This window comes from Salvelinus namaycush, chromosome 9 (assembly GCF_016432855.1).
Source record: "Salvelinus namaycush isolate Seneca chromosome 9, SaNama_1.0, whole genome shotgun sequence".
Lineage (NCBI taxonomy): Eukaryota > Metazoa > Chordata > Actinopteri > Salmoniformes > Salmonidae > Salvelinus > Salvelinus namaycush.
Genome location: NC_052315.1, coordinates 12,378,925 through 12,394,552, shown reverse-complemented (window position 1 = coordinate 12,394,552; position 15,628 = coordinate 12,378,925). Strand labels below are relative to the sequence as shown.

General features: G+C 43.6%; 1 long non-coding RNA gene across 1 annotated transcript in view; it reads left to right on the top strand.

The window, feature by feature from the left end:
* The window catches only part of LOC120053679, a 42,178-nt gene extending 26,766 nt beyond the window's left edge, over positions 1 to 15,412 (top strand). Inside the window, exon 3 of the long non-coding RNA XR_005477530.1 lies at positions 14,237 to 15,412. This is a non-coding gene — a long non-coding RNA (uncharacterized LOC120053679). The remainder of the gene's footprint in view (positions 1 to 14,236) is intronic.
* Positions 15,413 to 15,628: the final 216 nt, after the last annotated feature.

Genomic DNA, 15,628 nt, shown 5'->3' with positions numbered 1-15,628 from the left:
ATCACAGCCGTATATATTCCCCCCCAAGCAGACACATCGATGGCCCTGAACAAACTTTATCTGACTCTTTGTAAACTGGAAACCACACACCCTGAGGCTGCATTCATCGTAGCTGGGGATTTTAACAAGGCTAATCTGAAAACAAAACTCCCTAAATTCTATCAGCATATCGATTGTGCTACCAGGGCTGGTAAAACCTTGGATCATTGTTATACTAACTTCCGCGACGCATATAAGGCCCTCCCCCGCCCTCCTTTCGGAAAAGCTGACCACGACTCCATTTTGTTGCTTCCAGCCTACAAACAGAAACTAAAACAGCAAGCTCCCGCGCTCAGGTCTGTTCAACGCTGGTCCGACCAATCTGATTCCACGCTTCAAGACTGCTTCGATCACGTGGATTGGGATATGTTCCGCATTGCGTCCAACAACAACATTGACGAATATGCTGATTCGGTGAGCGAGTTCATTAGAAAGTGCATTGACGATGTTGTACCCACAGCAACGATTAAAACATTCCCAAACCAGAAACCGTGGATTGATGGCAGCATTCGCGTGAAACTGAAAGCGCGAACCACTGCTTTTAACCAGGGCAAGGTGACCGGAAACATGATCGAATACAAACAGTGTAGCTATTCTCTCCGCAAGGCAATCAAACAAGCTAAGTCCCAGTATAGAGACAAAGTAGAGTCGCAATTCAACAGCTCAGACACAAGAGGTATGTGGCAGGGTCTACAGTCAATCACGGATTACAAAAAGAAAACCAGCCCCGTCGCGGACCAGGATGTCTTGCTCCCAGACAGACTAAATAACTTTTTTGCTCGCTTTGAGGACAATACAGTGCCACTGACACGGCCCGCTACCAAAATCTGCGGGCTCTCCTTCACTGCAGCCGAGGTGAGTAAAACATTTAAACGTGTTAACCCTCGCAAGGCTGCAGGCCCAGACGGCATTCCCAGCCGCGTCCTCAGAGCATGCGCAGACCAGCTGGCTGGTGTGTTTAAGGACATATTCAATCAATCCTTATCCCAGTCTGCTGTTCCCACATGCTTCAAGAGGGCCACCATTGTTCCTGTTCCCAAGAAAGCTAAGGTAACTGAGCTAAACGACTTCTGCCCCGTAGCACTCACTTCCGTCATCATGAAGTGCTTTGAGAGACTAGTCAAGGACCATATCACCTCCACCCTACCTGACACCCTAGACCCACTCCAATTTGCCTACCGACCCAACAGGTCCACAGACGACGCAATCGCAACCACACTGCCCTAACCCATCTGGACAAGAGGAATACCTATGTGAGAATGCTGTTCATCGACTACAGCTCAGCATTTAACACCATAGTACCCTCCAAACTCGTCATCAAGCTCGAGACCCTGGGTCTCGACCCCGCCCTGTGCAACTGGGTCCTGGACTTCCTGACGGGCCGCCCCCAGGTGGTGAGGGTAGGTAACAACATCTCCACCCCGCTGATCCTCAACACTGGGGCCCCACAAGGGTGCGTTCTGAGCCCTCTCCTGTACTCCCTGTTCACCCACGACTGCGTGGCCATGCACGCCTCCAACTCAATCATCAAGTTTGCGGACGACACTACAGTGGTAGGCTTGATTACCAACAACGACGAGACGGCCTACAGGGAGGAGGTGAGGGCCCTCGGAGTGTGGTGTCAGGAAAATAACCTCACACTCAATGTCAACAAAACAAAGGAGATGATTGTGGACTTCAGGAAACAGCAGAGGGAGCACCCCCTATCCACATCGACGGGGCAGTAGTGGAGAAGGTGGAAAGTTGTAAGTTCCTCGGTGTACACATCACGGACAAACTGAATTGGTCCACCCACACAGACAGCGTTGTGAAGAAGGCGCAGCAGCGCCTCTTCAACCTCAGGAGGCTGAAGAAATTCGGCTTGTCACCAAAAGCACTCACAAACTTCTACAGATGCACAATCGAGAGCATCCTGTCAGGCTGTATCACCGCCTGGTACGGCAACTGCTCCGCCCACAACCGTAAGGCTCTCCAGAGGGTAGTGAGGTCTGCACAACGCATCACCGGGGGCAAACTACCTGCCCTCCAGGACACCTACACCACCCGATGTCACAGGAAGGCCATAAAGATCATCAAGACAATAACCACCCGAGCCACTGCCTGTTCACCCAGCTATCATCCAGAAGGCCAGGTCAGTACAGGTGCATCAAAGCAGGGACCGAGAAGCTGTTTTTCAGTCTCTATCTCAAGACCATCAGACTGTTAAACAGCCACCACTAACATTTAGTGGCCGCTGCCAACATACTGACTCAACTCCAGCCACTTTAATAATGGGAATTGATGGAAATTATGTAAAAATGTATCACTAGCCACTTTAAACAATGCCACTTAATATAATGTTTACATACCCAACATTACTCATCTCATATGTATATGTATATACTGTACTGTATATCATCCACTGCATCTTGCCATCTTTATGTAATACATGTATCACTAGCCACTTTAAACTATGCCACTTTATGTTTACATACCCTACATTACTCATCTCATATGTATAGACTGTACACTATACCATCTACTGCATCTTGCCTATGGCGTTCTGTACCATCACTCATTCATATATCTTTATGTACATATTCTTTATCCCTTTACACTTGTGTGTATAAGGTAGTAGTTGTGGAATTGTTAGGTTAGATTACTTGTTGGTTATTACTGCATTGTCGGAACTAGAAGCACAAGCATTTCGCTACACTCACATTAACATCTGCTAACCATGTGTATGTGACAAATAAAATTTGATTTGATTTGTTCCTTCTCCTGTTTTGTCATTTTAGTCCACGTGTGCTGATAAACAGTGCCAAACTAACAACTCTGCCATCCACACCTGTGCGGCGCTAGCCACAATAACGATTAAAATAAAAGGTTATTAGTCACATGAGCCAAATTCAACTTACAGTGAAATGCTTACTTACGAGCCCCTAAGCAACAATGCAGTTTAAATAAAAAAATATGAATAAGAAATAAAAGTAAGGAGTAAATAAAGTGCAGCAGTAAAATAACAATAGCGAGACTATATATTGGGGGGGGGGTACCGGTATTGAGTCAATGAGTGGGGGCACCGGTTAGTTGAGGTAATATGTACACGTAGGTAGAGTTATTAACTTCTTTGGGACTGGGGGGCAGTATTGAGTAACTTGGATGAATAAGGTGCCCAGAGTAATCTGCCTGCTACTCAGGCCCAAAAGCTAGAATATGCATATAATTAGTAGGTTTGGATAGAAAACACTCAGACGTTTCTTAAACTGTTTGAATGATGTCTGTGAGTATAACAGAACTCATATGGCAGGCAAAAACCTGAGAAAAAATCCAACCAGGAAGTGGGAAATCTGAGGTTTGTAGGTTTTCAAGTCTTTGCCTATCCAATATAGTGTCTATGGGGTCATATTGCACTTCCTAAGGCTTCCACTAGATGTCAACAGTCTTTAAGAACCTTGTTTCAGGCTTCTACTGTGAAGGGGGAGCGAATAAGAGCTGTTTGAAACAGGTGTCTGGCAGAATGCCATGCGCTAAGTCAGGCGCACGACCGTGAGAGTTAGCTGCGTTCCTTTTAATTTCTAAAGACAAAGGAATTGTCCGGTTGAAACATTATTGAAGATTTATGATAAAAACATCCTAAAGATTGATTCTATACATCGTTTGACATGTTTCTACGAACTGTAATAGAACTTTTTTGACTTTTCGTCTGAACTATGTGATCGCACATTGAGCATTTGGATTGCTGGGCTAAACGCGTGAACAAAAAGGAGGTATTTGGACATCAATGATGGACTTTATCGAACAAAACAAATATTTATTGTTGAACTGGGATTCCTGGGAGTGCATTCTGATGAAGATCATCAAAGGTAAGTGAATATTTAAGGTGTGCTTTCGCCCTAAAGCCTTTTCAAAATCTGACACAGCGGTTGCATTAAGGAGAAGTTTATCTATAATTCCATGCATAACACTTGTATCTTTTATCAATGTTTATTATGAGTATTTCTGTACTTTGATGTGGCTCTCTGCACTTTCACCGGATGTTTGTTTGAGACAATGCATTTCTGAACATAACACACCAATTTCAAATTAGGTTTTTGGACATAAAGATGACCTTTATCGAACAAAACACACATTTATTGTCTAACAGGGAGTCCTGGGAGTGCCATCCGGTGAAGATCATCAAAGGTTAGTGATTAATTTTAACGCTATTTCTGTCTGTGACACCTCTCCTTTGGAAAATGGCTGTATGTTTTTCTGTGGCTAGGTGCTGACCTAACATAATCGCAAGGTGTGCTTTCGCCGTAAAGCCTTTTTGAAATCAGACAGTGTGGCTGGATTAATGAGAAGTTTATCTTTAAAATGGTGTATAATACTTGTATGTTTGAGGAATTTTAATTATGAGATTTCTGTTTTGAATTTGGCGCCCTGCAATTTCACTGGCTTTTGGCGAGGTGGGATGCTAGCTTCCCACATCCCAGAGAAGTTAATGTGACTGTGCATAGATGATAACAGAGTAGCAGCAGTGTAAAATATTGATGTCATTTGATGTAGCCATTTGATTAGATGTTCAGGAGTCTTATGGCTTGGGGGTAGAAGCTGTTTAGAAGCCTCTTGGACCTAGACTTGGCGCTCCGGTACCGCTTGCTGTGTGGTAGCAGAGAGAACAAAATATGATTAGGGTGGCTGGAGTCTTTGACCATTTTTAGGGCCTTCCTCTGACACCGCCTGGTAAAGAGGTCCTGGATGGCAGGAAGCTTGGCCCCGGTGATGCACTGCTCGGCCTCCGACCACAAGGCACTACAGTTGCCATACCAGGCAGTGATGCAACCCATCAGGATGCTCTCGATGGTGCAGCTGTAGAACCTTTTGAGGACCCATGCCAAATCTTTTCAGTCTCCTGAGGGGGAATAGGTTTTGTCGTGCCCTCTTCATGACTGTCTTGGTGTGCTTTGACCATGTTAGTTTGTTGGTGATGTGGACACCAAGGAACTTGAAGCTCTCAACCTGCTCCACTACAGCCCCGTCGATGAGAATGGGGGCGTGCTCGGTCCTCGTTTTCCTGTAGTCCACAATCATCTCTTTTGTCTTGATCACGTTGAGGGATAGATTGTTGTCCTAACACCACACGATTAGCCACAATAGTGGAATTTGGGGTTCGCCTTAAAAATAAAAGTTCCCCATTTTTTGAAGGTGATTCAAACTGATACAAATATGGAATCATGTCATATTTGGAGTGGTTAATGCTGAACAAGATCAAAATGTTAAACAGCCCTTAGATGTGGTATATTGGCCATATACCACACCCCCTCGGGCCTTTTGCTTAAATATCAAATCAAATGTATTTATATAGCCCTTCGTACATCAGCTGATATCTCAAAGTGCTGTACAGAAACCCAGCCTAAAACCCCAAACAGCAAGCAATGCAGGTGTAGAAGCAATGTTGGATAATCACCTCCCGGTGTAAAAAAACAGGCCTATTGTAAATGTGTATTACTGTTGCGTTGCCATCTTTATTGCAAAAAGTAATACAAGTACAAACAACTTTAAGCTACATATTATTTTGTCAGAGGTAATGAACTGTCCATCTATCAGCACAGCAATTGATAAAACATGACCATGTTTGAAACACAAGTGGTTCTGAGCTTTATTCAATATTACACAGGTAAACTAACAGTAACAGAAATCAGGAATGCAGACAGGCTCTATCTATCTGAGCTGCTGTGTCCAACAAACCACCACTTGTTGTTATGTGGGCACCTACTTACCAAAAAAGGCTGTTTATTATGATTTTAAAAAATGCAATTACATATTTTGCTAAAATAAATGTTTAAAGAAATACAGGCATGCACCACATTATTACAAGACAAAACCGCTCAATCAAACCTGATGGTCTTGTAAGTATAAAAGAAAACGCTTGCATTCATTTAATTTGAAAAAAGTATGAAAAGGTGGCCTGATATCTTACTGTGGTGTGTGAAGAATCCAATACTTTACCTTCTATGCGGTACACATCACATTTATTGTGCAAGCACCTCATCTAAGAGTATTAATTAGGCTGTTTGAGAAAGTTTGAATCATAAGCCACCTGCCTACACATAGTTTGAAGTACAATACCAACACAGCAACTGTATTAGGTCAAAGCTGTGTGCTGGAAACCCTTAGGCATTGTGGTGCTTGTGAATTTTCTTAATTTTTTGGGTTCAGACCAATGCCTATTCTCACTTAAAACACAGTTTTTTGTTTTGAATAAAAACCCAGTCACTCCTCATCAGTAGTGTTAAGTTGAGAGGGTTGAAGTGTGCCGCTGTATTCTTGTTTACAACTGGAAAAGTACAAGAGATTATTTCTGCTTTATTTGTACTTATTATTGCCTCGAACTCATAAGGAAGGGGCGTGCAAGACAAATGTTTAAGATGGATGAAGGATAGAAGATAATTATTTTTGGTTTAATGTAATAGGACTTTCAATCTCAAGAACTCTAATTATAATAAAACAGCAATCTGGATTTTGTACAGCCAAAAGCTTTTGTTCTCCTCAGACAGGGTAGTTGATGATTAGTCTAATTAAATATTAATTACCATAACTGGAATCCCAATCCCTCAGTACAATTTACAGAATTTTGTATGTACTCCAGTATATGCCAATTACCCATTACTTCTAATCAAATTATTTTTGGAAAGCTTTGTATTCACAACATTCTCTTTCTCTCACTAACACAACAACTGTTATTAATTTGAATTGCAATCAAACTCAAATCTGTCCATAACAAGAATATACTGAGTTAGATTTATATATGCATTATCTACTCATATACAGTGAATTCGGAAAGTATTCAGACCCCTTGACTTTTTCCACATTTTGTTACGTTTACAGCCTTATTCTAAAATGGATTCAATCGTTTTCCCCCCTCATCAATCTACACACAATACCCCATAATGACAAAGCAAAAACAGGTTTTTAGAAATGTTTGCAAATGTATTAAAAATAAGCTGAAATATAACATTTACATAAGTATTCAGACCCTTTACTCAGTACTTTGGCAGCGATTACAGCCTTGTCTTCTTGGGTATGACGTGACAAGCTTGTCACACCTGTATTTGAGTAGTTTCTCCCATTTCCTCTTTGCAGATCCTCTCAAGGTCTGTGAGGTTGGATGGGGAGCGTCGCTGCACAGCTATTTTCAGGTCTCTCCAGAGATGTTCGATCAGGTTCAAGTCTGGGCTCTGGCGGGGCTACTCAAGGACATTCAGATACTTGTCCCAAAGCCACAGTCTGAGGTCCTGAGCGCTCTGGAGTAGGTTTTCATCAAGGATCTCTATGTACTTTGCTCCATTCAGGTTTCCCTCGAACCTGACTAATCTCCCAGTCCCTGCCGCTGAAAAACATCCCCACAGCAGAGTTCAATCTTGGTTTCATCAGACCAGAGAATCTTGTTTCTCATGGTCTGAGAGTCTGGCCACTCTACCATAAAGGCCTGATTGGTGGAGTGCTGCAGAGATGGTTGTCCATCTGGAAGGTTCTCCCATCTCCACAGAGGAACTCTGGAGCTCTGTCAGAGTGACCATCGGGTTCTTTGTCACGTCCCTGACCAAGGCCCTTCTCCCCCGATTGCTCTGTTTAGCCGGGCGGCCAGATCTAGGAAGAGTCTTGGTGGTTCCAAACTTCTTCCATTTAAGAATGATGCAGGCCACTGTGTTCATGGGGACCTTCAATGCTGCAGATATTTTTTGGTACCCTTCCCCAGATCTGTGACTCGACACATCTTCAGGGGCTCCCGAGTGGCGCAGCGGTCTAAGGCACTGCATCTCAGTGCTAGAGACGTCACTACAGACCCTGGTTCGATTCCAGGCTGTATCACAACATGCCGTGATTGGGAGTCCCATAGGGTGGTGCACAATTGGCCCAGCGTCGTCCAGGTTAGGGTTTGGCCGGGGTAGGCCGTCATTGTAAATAAGAATTTGTTCTTAACTGACTTGCCTAGTCCAAATAAAGGTTACTTTAAAAAAAATCCTGTCTCAGAGCTCTACGGACAATTCCTTTGACATCATGGCTTGGTTTTTGCTCAGACATGCAGTGTCAACTGTGGGACCGTTATATAGACAGGTGTGTGTGCTTTTCCAAATCATGTCCAATCAATTGAATTTACCACAGGTGGACTCCAAGTTGTAGAAACATCTTAAGGATGATCAATGGAAACAGGATGCACTTGAGCTCAGTTTCGAGTCTCATAGCGAAATGTCTTATTACTTATGGAAAAAGGAAAACACTAATTTTTAAAACCTTATACAAACCTGTTTTCACTTTTTCATTATGGGGTATTATGTGTAGATTGATAAGGAATATGTTTTTATTTAATCCATTTAAGAATAAGGGGTCTGAATACTTTCCGAAGGCACTGTATCTACACATTTTGCCACCACGGTACCCAGGCTCAAAATAATCCCAGGTAGAACTATATCCAGACCAATCCTTAGGAGCAAATATAAATTGAATAGTATACTCTGGCAGACCACTTCACTTCAGTCAAATCCGGTGACCTGGGAACTGTCAAGTCATTTGGGTTTCACAAGAGATTCTGAAGCTCACAACTTGTTTGGTATTGCAAACTGGCGATACCCACTCGATGGAATGTAAAGAGGATTGGCAATCAATCTCTCTGCATGACACAGGACTTCCTTACTCTGAGCTCTACTATACTGTGGTGCGCTGGCTGGCAATATGAAAAAACATGGACAGCAATCTGAAACAACATCTATGGAAATATGAAACAACATGGATGGTGATATGAAAAAACATGGACGACTATATGAAACGTGGATGTCAATACGAAACAACATGAAACAGCCAGGCCTGAATGATGGCCACAAAGCAAAAGCACAGTCAGCCTCAATTGCATATTTAGCTTCTGACCCGCCAGTGTCTTAGTGTGGAACATTCAACAGACTGCTTTATATGCTGCCTAAGAGGGCAATATAATGAAACTATGTTTGACTGGTTGTTTTTGTAGCTTTTTTCCAACCCATTTTGTTGAGCCATTAAAATGCAGTTAGTTGATATTACAGAACTGATCTATTGCACATTGGGTAACATTTGCTTCTAAATGGGTACACTACAAACTCACACAGATGGCAGGCCACAGGTGTAAACAACAAGGCAGCAATCAATACTTTTCAGGTTGCTCAATTCTCACTCCTTAGGGTGCGTTTGTAAATTCACATTGGAGTGCCAGAGAGCGCTCAGAGTGTGCTCTGGACATTCGTAAATTCAGAGTACTGTCAGATTGTCCATTCGTAAATTCATAGCGCTTCGCTCTCGGAGCGTTCAGACGGCACACTGGATGCTCTGGCTGAGGAGTAGGGTTGATCCAAGCAGTCTGACCTCACAACGGCAGTCAGGCACCCAAGCTAACTGGCGAAAGTTATCTAGCTTGCTAGTTACTTCCAGACATAAATGAGAGAACACCTCTCTGACCATTTTTCTCGTCCTAGCAGAGCTGGTTAGGCTGTTTTCATGTTATCCAGAGCGTTGGTGCCTGTAACTGTGCTGCTGGCAACTTAATTGAATTACCTTTTTTGCCGACATTTACTGACACCGGCCATATTCAATGAGTGTTGAGCGTTCGTAAATTCATCAGTTATTCTGCTCTGTGGCACACTCAGACGAGAGTGCTCTGAAATCTGAGTAGATAGCCAGAGGTAATTTACGAATACACCCTTGGAACACAAGGAGACCAGTCAAGCATGGTTTGGGTTGGTGGCTTGGTGCACTAAATAACATTTAGAAAAAAGATGTCTGGAGCTGAGTCCACTTTGTCAATCTGGTAATTGTGTTTTTGGCAGTGGGTGTTTGTGTGAGGCTTTTTGTAGAGAACTTATTTCACCCTTTCCAAATGGTCTGACATTGTTTTCAACCATGTATACACAGTTACATATTACAGTCACTGGTTCCTGTTGAGGTGATACCTTGAACCCTTGCAGTTATTGCCCTGTTGTGAGAATCCATTCTAACTGCTCAGTGACTGAATGTCTTCATACTATTTGTCAAAAGGCTGTAACTACACTGAACAGAAATATAAACGCAACATGCAACAATTTGAAATATTTTACCAAGTTAAAGTTCATATAAGGAAATCAGCAAATTCATTAGGCCATAATCTATGGATTTAACATGACTGGGAATACAGATATGCATCTGCTGTTCACAGATACCTTTAAAAAAGGTAGGGGCGTGGATCAGAAAACCAGTCAGTATCTAGTGTGACCACCATTTGCCTCTTGCAGCGTGACTTCTCCTTCGCATAGAGTTGATCAGCCGGTTGATTGTGGCCTGTGGAATATTGTCCCGCTTAGGGCTGTGGCGGTCACGAAATTGTTAGCCGGTGATTGTCAAGCAAATAACTTTCGGTCTCACGGTAATTTACTGTTAATTAACAAACAATTTAAGCAGCTCCTGGCTTCCACACACAGCCTACAAGCCACTGATGCAGACCTTTGGAACATCTACATTTTAAAAAGTCTAATACATCCATGTAATATAGTCTACACCTTCACAATAAATATGTTGTTTATTTTAGACAGGTTTAAAGATTTTTAATACATTGTAAGGCTGAATGATGAGGCGAAGTCGCTTGAAAGTCATGAGCTCTGCATTGTTTTTTGTGCAGGCTGTACACAATTCATCAGTCACTCATTCACAATTTGACAAGCACTTGATATGCCTTGAATTTGACGGCGGCATCCCCTTTGGCCATAATGCACCTTAAAAAAATCCTTGCCTTTTGCGGTTATTTGGCCTCTAGTTGTGATACAAACCTTACTAAAACACATAGGCCTATGGGCTAGGCTACATGAGGTGTGCAACAATGATTAGGAAAAGTAGCCAAAAAAAAGGCATTGTCTCTTGCCTTACGCTGGGCATCATTTACAAGTGATAATATATTATTCACAAGTGATAGGCTAATATTGTCACCCATCAGACTATTCTGATTTAATCATATACAGTGGGGAGAACAAGTATTTGATACACTGCCGATTTTGCAGGTTTTCCTACTTACAAAGCATGTAGAGGTCTGTAATTTTTATCATAGGTACACTTCAACTGTGAGAGACGGAATCTAAAACAAAAATCCAGACAATCACATTGTATGATTTTTAAGTAATTAATTTGCATTTTATTGCATGACATAAGTATTTGATCACCTACCAACCAGTAAGAATTCCGGCTCTCACAGACCTGTTAGTTTTTCTTTAAGAAGCCCTCCTGTTCTCCACTCATTACCTGTATTAACTGCACCTGTTTGAACTCGTTACCTGTATAAAAGACACCTGTCCACACACTCAATCAAACAGACTCCAACCTCTCCACAATGGCCAAGACCAGAGAGCTGTGTAAGGACATCAGGGATAAAATTGTAGTCCTGCACAAGGCTGGGATGGGCTACAGGACACTAAGCAAGCAGCTTGGTGAGAAGGCAACAACTGTTGGCGCAATTATTAGAAAATGGAAGAAGTTCAAGATGACGGTCAATCACCCTCGGTCTGGGGTTCCATGCAAGATCTCACCTCGTGGGGCATCAATGATCATGAGGAAGGTGAGGGATCAGCCCAGAACTACACGGCAGGACCTGGTCAATGACCTGAAGAGAGCTGGGACCACAGTCTCAAAGAAAACCATTAGTAACACACTATGCCGTCATGGATTAAAATCCTGCAGCGCACGCAAGGTCCCCCTGCTCAAGCCAGCGCATGTCCAGGCCCGTCTGAAGTTTGCCAATGACCATCTGGATGATCCAGAGGAGGAATGGGAGAAGGTCATGTGGTCTGATGAGACAAAAATAGAGCTTTTTGGTCTAAACTCCACTCGCCGTGTTTGGAGGAAGAAGAAGGATGAGTACAACCCCAAGAACACCATCCCAACCGTGAAGCATGGAGGTGGAAACATCATTCTTTGGGGATGCTTTTCTGTAAAGGGGACAGGACAACTGCACCGTATTGAGGGGAGGATGGATGGGGCCATGTATCGCGAGATCTTGGCCAACAACCTCCTTCCCTCAGTAAGAGCATTGAAGATGGGTCGTGGCTGGGTCTTCCAGCATGACAACGACCTGAAACACACAGCCAGGGCAACTAAGGAGTGGCTCCGTAAGAAGCATCTCAAGGTCCTGGACTGGCCTAGCCAGTCTCCAGACCTGAACCCAATAGAAAATCGTTGGAGGGAGCTGAAAGTCCGTATTGCCCAGCGACAGTCCCGAAACCTGAAGGATCTGGAGAAGGTCTGTATGGAGGAGTGGGCCAAAATCCCTGCTGCAGTGTGTGCAAACCTGGTCAAGAACTACAGGAAACGTATGATCTCTGTAATTGCAAACAAAGGTTTCTGTACCAAATATTAAGTTCTGCTTTTCTGATGTATCAAATACTTATGTCATGCAATAAAATGCTAATGAATTACTTAAAAATCATACAATGTGATTGTCTGGATTTTTGTTTTAGATTCCGTCTCTCACAGTTGAAGTGTACCCATGATAAAAATTACAGACCTCTACATGCTTTGTAAGTAGGAAAACCTGCAAAATCGGCAGTGTATCCAATACTTGTTCTCCCCACTATGTTTATATGTAATATATGTGACATTTGTTTTGATTTAGAATGGGACGTTTTGATTTAGAATGGACCATTATTGCACCTGTATCGGGGCAGGGGAAAAAATACTTGTCATCTATGTACTTAAATAGCGAATGGAGAACTGCTTTTCCCTTTTAATTTTCATGCCAGCCAGGTAGGCTATACTCCTGTTGTAAAGAGAAGCAATGTGCTTAATATTAGGAAAGTTGAGAAATAAATATAGTAGGCCTAGCCTATAGAAAGCTGATGGGATCCTCTTTTAAATAGAGGCCATCACTCTGTTTTCTCCAGCAGTTGCATAGCCTATAGAAATGTTGCGCAACATGAGCTCATGGGCTCTCATTAAGTGTTTGATTTAGATTTTCGATTACATTTGCATTACATTTGCATTGATGTCAGAGTGATTTGAGGGACAAGAGAGTGCTGAGTACCAGGCAGTTAGCAAGTTTGGTAGGGCATCAGCAGCATCAGAGCTTGGAGAAGCCTAATTACCGTGACTAAACGGTCACGTGAAATTTGACTGCCGCCTTGACTCGTGTCTACCAGGTGTGGCGGTAATACAATCACCGCAACAGCCATAATCCCACTGCTCTTCAATGGTTGTGAGAAGTTGCTGGATGTAGGCGGCAACTGGAACACGTTGTCGTACATGTCGATCCAGAGCATCCCAAATGTCTGAGTATGCAGACCATGGAAGAAGCCACAGTGGGGGACTCGGTTCACAATGTTGACATCAGCAAACCGTTCGCCCACACGACGCCCTCTACCTGGTACAGTTGAAACCCGGGATTCATCCGTGAAGAGCACTCTTCTCCAGTGTGCCAGTGGCCATCTAAGGTGAGCATTTGCCCCCTGAAATGAGTTACGACACTGAACTGCAGTCAGGTCAAGACCCTGGTGAGGACGATGAGCACACCGATGAGCTTCCCTGAGACGGTTTCTGACAATTTGTGAATAAATTCTTTGGTTGTGCAAACCCACAGTTTCATTAGCTGTCCAGGTGGCTGGTCTCAGACAATCCCGCAGGTGAAGAAGCTGGATCTGGAGTTCCTGGGCTGGCATGGTAACACGTGGTCTGCGGTTGTGAGGGCAGTTGGATGTATTGCCAAATTCTCTAGAATGACGTTGGGGGCGGTTTATGGTAGGGAAATGAACATAAAATTATCTGACAACAGGCCTGGTGCACATTTCTGCAGTCAGTATGCCAATTTGGAAGCTCCCTCAACTTGAGACATCTGTGGCATTGTCTTGTGTGACAAAACTGCACATTTTAGAGTGGCCTTTTATTGTCCCCAGCACAAGGTGCCCCTGTGTAATGATCATACTGTTTAATCAGCGTCTTGTTATGCGACACCTGTCAGATGGCTGTATTATCTTGACAAAGGTGAAATGCTCACTAACAGGGATGTAAACACATTTGTCCACAGAATTTGAGATACATAAGATTTTTGTGCATATGGAACATTTCTGGGATCTTTTATTTCAGCTCACGGGACCAAAACTTTACATCTTGTGTTTTAAATTTTGTGTCAGTGTATATATAATTAATTGATCATAATACCTGTCCTCTGATTAGTAGCATTTTGTTTCCTCCACAGAGTCGACGGGACTCTCTCCCCCTGGCCAATCACAGCTATGCATTGTGTCGGCGTTTCTCAGGGACGGTGCTGCTGCCCCCGCTGTCCCGGCGCCACTCCACCTACGCCCAGGACAACCGCAGGCTTCTACACCTGGAAGCTCTCTATAGGAAGGCCCTGGCTGGCGTAGAGGCCACGAGCCTGGAAACCATCGACGACTGCAAGTCAGTGGAGCAGCTTGCTAATCTTTCAACTCACTCTAATGCTCTCTCTCTCTCACTTTGTTTTTTGTCTCATTTACTGTCAACACTCACTCTCAAGTGAGCTGCCTCTCTTTATTTCTCACTCTGTCCCTCGAGTACTCACAATCTCTCGTTTCTCTCCCTCTTTTTCTCCCCTCCATGTGCTCAACAAGCCATGAGAGGTCCACAGTGTGATTCATTGAGAAGGCTACTGTGTGATATTGATGTCTTATGCTGGGGTTTGAATTTACTCCACACTTCAGGAAAATATTATGTAATCTCAGAAGGACAGATTGTCAACTGACTTTTTGTCAAATTGCACCTGTGACATTTGGTTTTCGAATCCATCTATTCTTGCAGCCAAGCCTGAGGGAGCAGAGACTGAATAACTTTTGTGGATGTGTGTGAGCGTGGCCGGTGTCTGTTTGTCCCCAGATGTCTGTGTGTTTATGCACTCACTCACACAGCGTCTTCCCATCACGCCTGCCTACCCCTACTTCTCTAAGTACGTGCTCATCGACCTTCATGTTCTTGGCTGCGCTTAATCTCTCTGAATCCCGTATCTCTCTAGGCCCAGAGGGGGTTAAGAAAAGCCTTCTCTCTGACGGCTGCTACCTAACTCGCTCTCTCCCAGCCTCGGGTCAGTGGAGGTCACTGCTTTAGTGTGTCTGTGTTCGTGTATCCACATTTTGTTTCGGCCGGGCGCTACATCTAGCCTCTCCACCCACACACTGTGTCTGTGCTTGAGCTGATGGCTCTACAGTCTGCTTCTCGGCATCACAGAGGCCAGACAGCAGGAAAAGATGCAGGATTCTGTATGGCGGGCTGTTTTTGAAATGACGGGTAATTACTGGAATGGTGGGAAGAGGCAAGTGGGAAGAAATGGGGGAGGGGGAGAGTCTTGGATGGTTGTCTCTCTCTCCATGTCCATTTATGTCTCATGTCTTTCTCTCTTTCTCCCTTTCTCTGTTTACGTCTTTGACATTTTTCTTTCTTCCTCTCAGTCCTCTGTTCTCTTTTTTTAGTTGTCTCATCTCTCTACCTCTCTTTTATATCGCTCGCTCGCTCTCTTTCGGCATGTTTTGCGGTTGGCATTCCATGGAAAGGACCCGAATTTGGTGTCAAATGAAAGCTACGAGTCTATATTTTTGAGATATTAAGGCATATATAA